This window comes from Apis florea, unplaced genomic scaffold (assembly GCF_048593485.1).
Source record: "Apis florea isolate Af1SG1 unplaced genomic scaffold, ASM4859348v1 contig_2272_pilon, whole genome shotgun sequence".
Classification (NCBI taxonomy): Eukaryota; Metazoa; Arthropoda; class Insecta; order Hymenoptera; family Apidae; genus Apis; species Apis florea.
In genome coordinates, this window is record NW_028256549.1 from 255,687 (window position 1) to 263,299 (window position 7,613).

A 7,613-nucleotide genomic window follows, 5' to 3' on the forward strand; every position below is an offset into this window, starting at 1 on the left:
CACCACTATTGATGTACGTAGGAGTTACGTTTACGAGCGGATTTTTTTTTTTTTTTTTTCCATGAAATGATTACGATACTCTATGAAATCGCAGGAAAAATATATTCGTAGAATATTAGCCACCTCGTATGAATTGAAGATCGCATTGAATATGCGCGCGCGTGCATGTGTATGCGTGTGGATTACAAATGATACGAGCATTGCCGGAGAATATGTGATATAGAAGTTTGTATATATATATATATATATATATATATATATATATGTGGAGACTAATACATATACGTAGGTATCTTTCTACGATGCACACATCTGATACTCGATTTCATGGTATGGTAGATGGTATTTACCATATATGGCTGTGTATCGCGCGTGTGCTACGCGCGTGGTATGTAGTATGTCAATATCATGCTGCACTGCCGAAAATATGCACAGGATATATGTGTACGTAGAATGTACGTGTATACGTATACTGTGTAACTAAACACAATAAGCGAGAGTATGCGATCCGTACCGTATTTCCTCCTATACGTACTATACATATATCTCTGCGTTTCTTTCTCACCACCTCAAAATTCATCGTTTATAACCTAACGTATTTCTCATCGATTTTTATCTCCGCGCTATTGATTACGTTATAGCATATATATATATGCGTAAATCTCGAAACGAATGAAATTACCGACTTTTTATCAGAATTTTTCGCAATTACACGCGTATCGATAAATCATATTCACCTGTTATAGTTGTCAATTTCAATTCGTCGTAATATCGATATCGGCTCATTTTCGTTATCTTTTATTATTTCGTTCCCACCCTTCCCTCCCTCCATTCTTTTTGTCTTTTATATCTCTTTTGGTTACCTACCATTACTACCATCTCGACTGTCCCACCAACGCACTGTTTGCTTCTCGTTACCGGAATATTTGTTTATGATTTGATACCATGTTCCTAAGTCATGGCAAATAATATAGATGATATTCGTGGCATGGGACCACCAGCCCTCCTCTTTCAACCTTTCGAACTATAATTCAGAAAATGTTCTTTCTCTTTCGTTGGATGTCGCGCATATTCCGTAGTCGTTTTTTTTTAGAAAAAAAAAAAAAAAAAAAGATGACGATGACAGTATGTCAATCTACGATCTCTTTGAAGATTTCTCGTATCTCTTATCGATCAATTTTTATTTCCATTCTCGTATTACGAATTATTCGATTGATTTTCATTTCACGTTCGAATCGATCCTTACACGCGCGCGACACGACTCACCGTCACTTAGAATCGAATCGAATTCGACGAGATTAAAATTTGCAAAAAGGGAAAAAAAAAAAAAAAAAGTATTACCAATCTTCTTCGAAACGAAAGTTCGAAATTAAAGGAGAAGAGTCGGAGAATTATATAAAATTATTAATCGAGTGATTAAAAAGAAAGAAGGGAAGAGGAAAGGGTGGGTTGGAATTTTCTTCTTCTTCTGGTTGGCGTAGGAAAAAGGAAAACACGGGGAGAAGAGATGGCTCGATTAAACTATCCAACCTCATTTCGCTCGAACGCACGAATGTCGTTAACGAAATTCGTTAACGACTCGTGCGATCCTGTCGTCTCGCGAGATTGCTTCCTATCCTCGATCGGACCGATTTCCCGGCAAAATCGGGCAACGTGCTCCCTCCTCACCACGATATTTCCATTCTTCCGTTTCAAAATTCTTAAGCACTTGGTCCTTGGATTTCGTACGGCACGCGCATCTAATCTTTCTTTCGAAGAGAAACGCGCTTCGACACCTTTTTTTTTTTTTCTTCCATAACAGGGTTGGAAACAAAATGTATTCGAATAATTTCGAGTCGACTATCGATTAAAAGTTAGAAATCGAGATCGAAAGGGGGAAAAGATAATTTTCGTTCGATATAATTTTACGTTTCGATATTTCGTCCAAGAATGATTGGTCGCGTTGTTCTACGTTCGGTTTCGTGTGCCGAGCAACAAACGCCCTTTTCTTCGCTCACCGTGAGAAACTACGTTGGAAGAAAATTGCGTTCACCAGGGGATTTTCAATGAATTTCAATCATATCTTAGCTATGGAAGAGCGAATAGGTGAATTTACATTTTTCTGCAATGCAAACATAAATTTATGCCGCATTACGAAAGACGGACTTATTTCATGAATAGTATCTACCAGACCTACCAACGTGTCGAAAATTTATACATATATTCATTGAACGAGAGATATTAATCCCATCTTCTATTTAAAACGCGCATCTTTCTTACGCGCGCACGTAGTAGCAATAATTTCGATCGTCTTTCATTTTTGTTCTCTTTGTACGTATCTGCGAGGATCCGCAAACCGATGAAATTATTAATCAATTAATACGTATAATCGCTCGAAAACGGTTTTAAAACGCGAAGATTCGAAACTCGCGAGAAGCGTTAAACGTTAAACGTTTTTCGAATATTATAAACAATTTATAAATTTCGGTTTTAAAAAAAAAAATTCGACAAGAATTTTGCGATCGACTGTACGTTCGTTCGCTCGAGCTACGAATATAACAGATATTCGAGCGTGCGACGAAATTGTTATTCATGGATATTTACCCACCGTTTGACCGCGGTATCGCGCGCAATAATTGATAATATTTTTGCTTCGACGCGTATACACGCGGCCAACGTATTTATCAGATTACGGCCGATACCACGTGTGCTTTAATAAGGTAAGGGCAGACAGCTGGTCGCTGACTCACTACCGAGACATCGCCTCGTGCGTTATAAAGCTAGATAGGAGTATACTCTGGGGTATACTCGAGCCGCCGATCATGCCACTCCGCTCTCCTACGAGCCCTCTTATACATCCATACGCATAAATTAAACGCGGCTCGCCAACTATAAACCAAGATTGCTCCCCTCCAAAGCAAAAACTTTCCTCCTCCTATCGGATCTTTTGTCGCTAGAGTTTATAACGTTATATCTTTTAAATTATTCAATTATATTTATATAGATTAAAGGTAAACTCGAAATATTTTCACACGTGGATGAAATTTCGATGAAATTCAACAGTGGTTTCGAAGTGGATCGATAACGTTTGAAAAAAATTATGGATGCGAAGAAGATCTTTTCGTTACTCTCTCGTTTCTTTCTCTCCCCGTTGCATCGTCGAATTATTATTCGCCGATCTCGATTCAAGGAGAAATCGAAAATCCCGTGTGCAACGAACAACTCGAAGAAACGCGAATGATGTTCCATTGCATGGAGGAACAACACGGGCATCGAGCACGTTACGCTACTGGTTGGAAATCTAGAGGCAGGAAACGAAGGGAACAAAGGGAGAGGGAGTATAGGAAGTCATCGGTCGATTCCAAGTATTATAACTGTTGTATGCGAGATATATTCTCTAACTAGGTTCGAAAACTGGGACGCAAAGTCGTCGGATTGTTAAAATTGAAGGATCGTATACCGATTGACACGAGGACGAAAAAGAAGAGAAATATATGATAAAGTAAAATAGAATTAGAACGTGTGAGAGAAATACGAAGTATGAGTAGGGAAGAGAAGGAGGAGGAGGAATGTGCGCGGTTAATCTACTAATAGGGAAGAAATACTCTTCCCTTCAACTTCTTTCCTCGGTCTTCTTTCGATCGAATAATAATAATTCCTTTCGAAAGATTTAAAACGGAAGGTCTCTTTTCCTTTCTCTTCTCAACGATGGTTAATAAAGGAGGAAACTATTCGAACAACAACGCTCGCGTTTATACGATACGAAAATTTTTCAAACGCGATAAAAAGAATTTATATTCTTATTATTGCACGCCTACGCGTATAATTAAACGAAAATCTGAATTTTCTCAAATATACGTTCTCATATATGTATATATATAATTTAAATTTTAAAGGTAAATACGAAAGTGGTAGGTTGTGATCGCACGAATGATCGCGAAACGGGGTTTCTCTCTCTCTCTCTCTCTCTCTCATCGCGTTTTATCAGATTTCGTGCGACGGAGAGAAAAGTAATTTTACTAAGCCCGAGAATACTCAAGAGTATCGAGCGACATTTGCGCCGTTGCATGATCGGTCACCTACCCGCGACAAAAGTTCAATTTCCGATCCACCGAACGAATCGTTTAATTTTTTATAATTTTTCCTTCGATTTTCGCGAAATCGAGAAACGTCGGATATCGTCCCGTACTCGATTCTTTCGATAGCGAAAAATAAATCTAAACGCGATCGAGATTAACTTCGTTCGAGCAGATATATTACGATATATTTCGATTAGTCGCGAATTAAGTTAACGCACCGCGAGTTAATTATATCCTTCGTTCGAGAAAAAATTATCGATTCGAAACTTGGATCGAAAGATTAAAGCTGAAAGATTTAAAAGAGAAATTATTCCACGATCGATCGTTCGATCGATCGCGATATCTATCGCGTGGAAAAGTATCTCAAAGCAAAGAGAGCAAAAGAGGCAAAAGATGGTGGAAAGCGATCGAAGGTCGAGCACGAGGGATTTCTAAGCTTTGATCTTTATCCTCGGCATGACCGGTTTGTTTGACCCGAGTTGGATCCGAGCCAAATAGGAATTGGCTATTGACCAAACCAATGGTACCTAAATTACCAATGCGACCCGTTGTACGTTGGTGGTGGATGCTTGGCCCTTGTTACGTGTCGTGTATTTGATTATCTACGTGCTGGTTTATTACGGTCTAATATCGCGACAGCCGCGCATCTCCCTCTATCGCTACGACGATAACTATCGTCCTGGAACGTGTTTCTCCCCCCCTCTCCCCATTCTACTCCTCCTCCTCCTCGTATTTGGACAACCTACGATCGTTAACCAACCATCGATCGGGTCAAGTTTTTCACGATATCGATCAAGATCGGCGACAGTTTTAACGCGATTGTTACGTAACGCGTGGAGGGGATAGAATCGAGAGGAGCAGGAGAGAGAGGGAAGGAGGGAAGGACAATGCGAAAATGGAGTAAAGTCGCGGAGGGACGGTGACAAATCTCGAGATAAAGGAACGAGTCGGTAAGAAGTAAGGGACAAAGAAGGGAAGAACGTTTCCGCGAAGAAGAAAAATAGGGGCGATTTAGAACGGCGACGTGGACCAATTCACCTTCCATTCCGTATCTCCTTTGTATATTCCAAGGATTTCCGCTAATGAAATAATTAAAATTACAAACTCCGTGGACGAAGCGGAGAGGGGAAGGAAAGCGGGGGAGAAGATGGCTTCTCTCGATCCGTGAAACGTTCGTCCCTTCCCTACCTCCCATCCTCTCTTTTTCTATCATCCGTTTCGATGGAAATCACAGGATCGTTTAACTTTCCACGTATCTTCCTCGTTCTAAATCGATCGAAATTACATCGGTATCGAGTCTAAAAGTCTATTTATCGGAACGAGATTTTAATTGCGAGATATAATCTACTGCCGTTTTAAACTTTTATTATTATCGAGCGAACGAGCGAGAAATCGAAAATGGTACCTCGATCCTCGTACCATCGTATCAATTTCTAAACCAATATGCGTGATTTTTTAAAATTTTGAAAAAACTTTTTCAACTTACGAAAACGCGCGGAACATCTTACGTTAAAATCGACGTTACATCGATTTTTAAAAAGATTATTTGCCGTTTACACATTTACGGATCGACGTCGCTCGCAAACTGTTTTTGACATCGAGTTCCAAACACGAGTTTCAATTATGCGTCAATTATGCGCTGCACTTTAACGGAATAGCGGCGGCTATTCCTATCCTTCGACTCGTCCTCGACACTCGACTACTGAAAAGCGCGGGAGAGCGAGACGGGGCTCTAAGAACACTTTTTTGAACACTTCCCTGGTCACAAGGGGGGATCCAACTCGTTCGCCTTCTTCGATCGCAGTCGAAAGGAAGGTATCTCTCGTCGTTTAACGAAGCGACGATCCGAATCAAAGCGAATAATCGCGTTACGAAACGCGCGTAACCTGCGGATATCTGCGAAAAGGTATCCTAGATAAAGTTGACGGTTGCTAATTTTCCGCGTATATCTCCGAAAAAAGAAAACGGAAAAAAGAGAGAGGAAAAAAAAATTGCGATATCGGCGAAATCTTTTTTAACTCGTATCATCTCGATCGACATGTCGCGTCCATTAAAAATCCATTCGCATCAACGAGAAACTTTTCAATTATCGAGTCGATGCTTCGACCGACAAGACAAATACAACTCCATTAAGCTTCTAAGCTGGGGACAATCTCTTCCACTTTACCTAATACCGACCGAATTTTCATCCCTTCTTTTTTTTCACGCTTTTTTTTATTTTTTATTTTTTTTTTTTCACGCGTCAACAACGACGATACGAGGAAATCTTCGAAATCCTCTTCGGACAACGTTAGCCCAACGTATTTTCCGGATTAATTCCGGAAAACGAACGAATACGAAAAAGTTTAGTTACTTTTTTGCCTAATTATCCACCTCGGTTAGATTTATCCCGTGGGATGGAGATGTCAAGGATCGGAAGATGTATCGAAATCTGTTCGATCGACGAAGATTCTACAGGTTGTTCTTCCTTTTCAACGCTTGTTTCCAATTATTCGATTTCCTTTTCTCTTCTTTTCTTTTTTTCTTTTGCAGGACGTGATATCGCGATAATTTCGACGAGATGATCAAGAAAAGAAAGATGAGAGTGACGGAAACATAGATAGAAATAAAACGTGACGGCGTCGGAGATCGCATACGTATCGCATGCGTATATGTACGTATTCGTTATGGGAAAATCGAGAGGAATTTATGAAAGAGCGGGATAATAAAAATATGGTATTTCTAGATGAATTGGACGAGAGAGAGAGAGAGAGAGAGAGAGAGAGAGAGAGAGAGAGAGAGAGAGAGAGAGAGAGAGAGAGAGAGAGAGAGAGAGAGAGAGTGAAGTTATTCGTCTCGACAAATGGACGTTACGTGTTGCTTGGAAACGGAAATATTCCACAGGAAGAAGGTGGACGCGGCGCGATACAGGAAGAAGGAAAAAGCAATGCAGTAAGCGTTCAGACTGGAGAGAGACGTTTTTACGAGACGACTAAACAGTTGTAAGCTCCGCGTTTCCGTTTCTTTTCTTTTTTTTACAACCACTTTTCCGCTTGACACTTTTGTCATCCGTACGTACGGATTTAATTCTCCAACGTTTCTCCAAATTTTCTTATCTCTATCGTCTAACAAAATAGCGTTCCAACGTTTGCCGAATCATCGAACGGTTATTAAATTATCGCGGTATCGAGCGATTTTTCGCGAGAACGAATAAAAAAGACGAATGCGTATACATCTTCCTTCTACTTGTTTTTCCGTATTTCGTGCGTTTTCATTTCGAGACAAACACTCACGCGTTAAGATTTGTTCCATTCCGGGAAATCTAGGAAATTTATCGTCGAAGAATATATAAACTCGGCTCTCTCCTTTTTTTTATCATTTTTCATTCCGGTAAAAAAAAAAAAAAAGAAAGAAGAAAAAAAAAGGAGAAAAAAAAAAGAGAGGGATCGGGCACGAATACTTGGCGGAAATCGAATATTTAACGCGCAACGCGATATCCAACACCGCTCTCACCGTTTTTAATTTATCCGTTTTAATCATAATCAAACTGTATATAATTGCTTTTTCGCGGCTTCG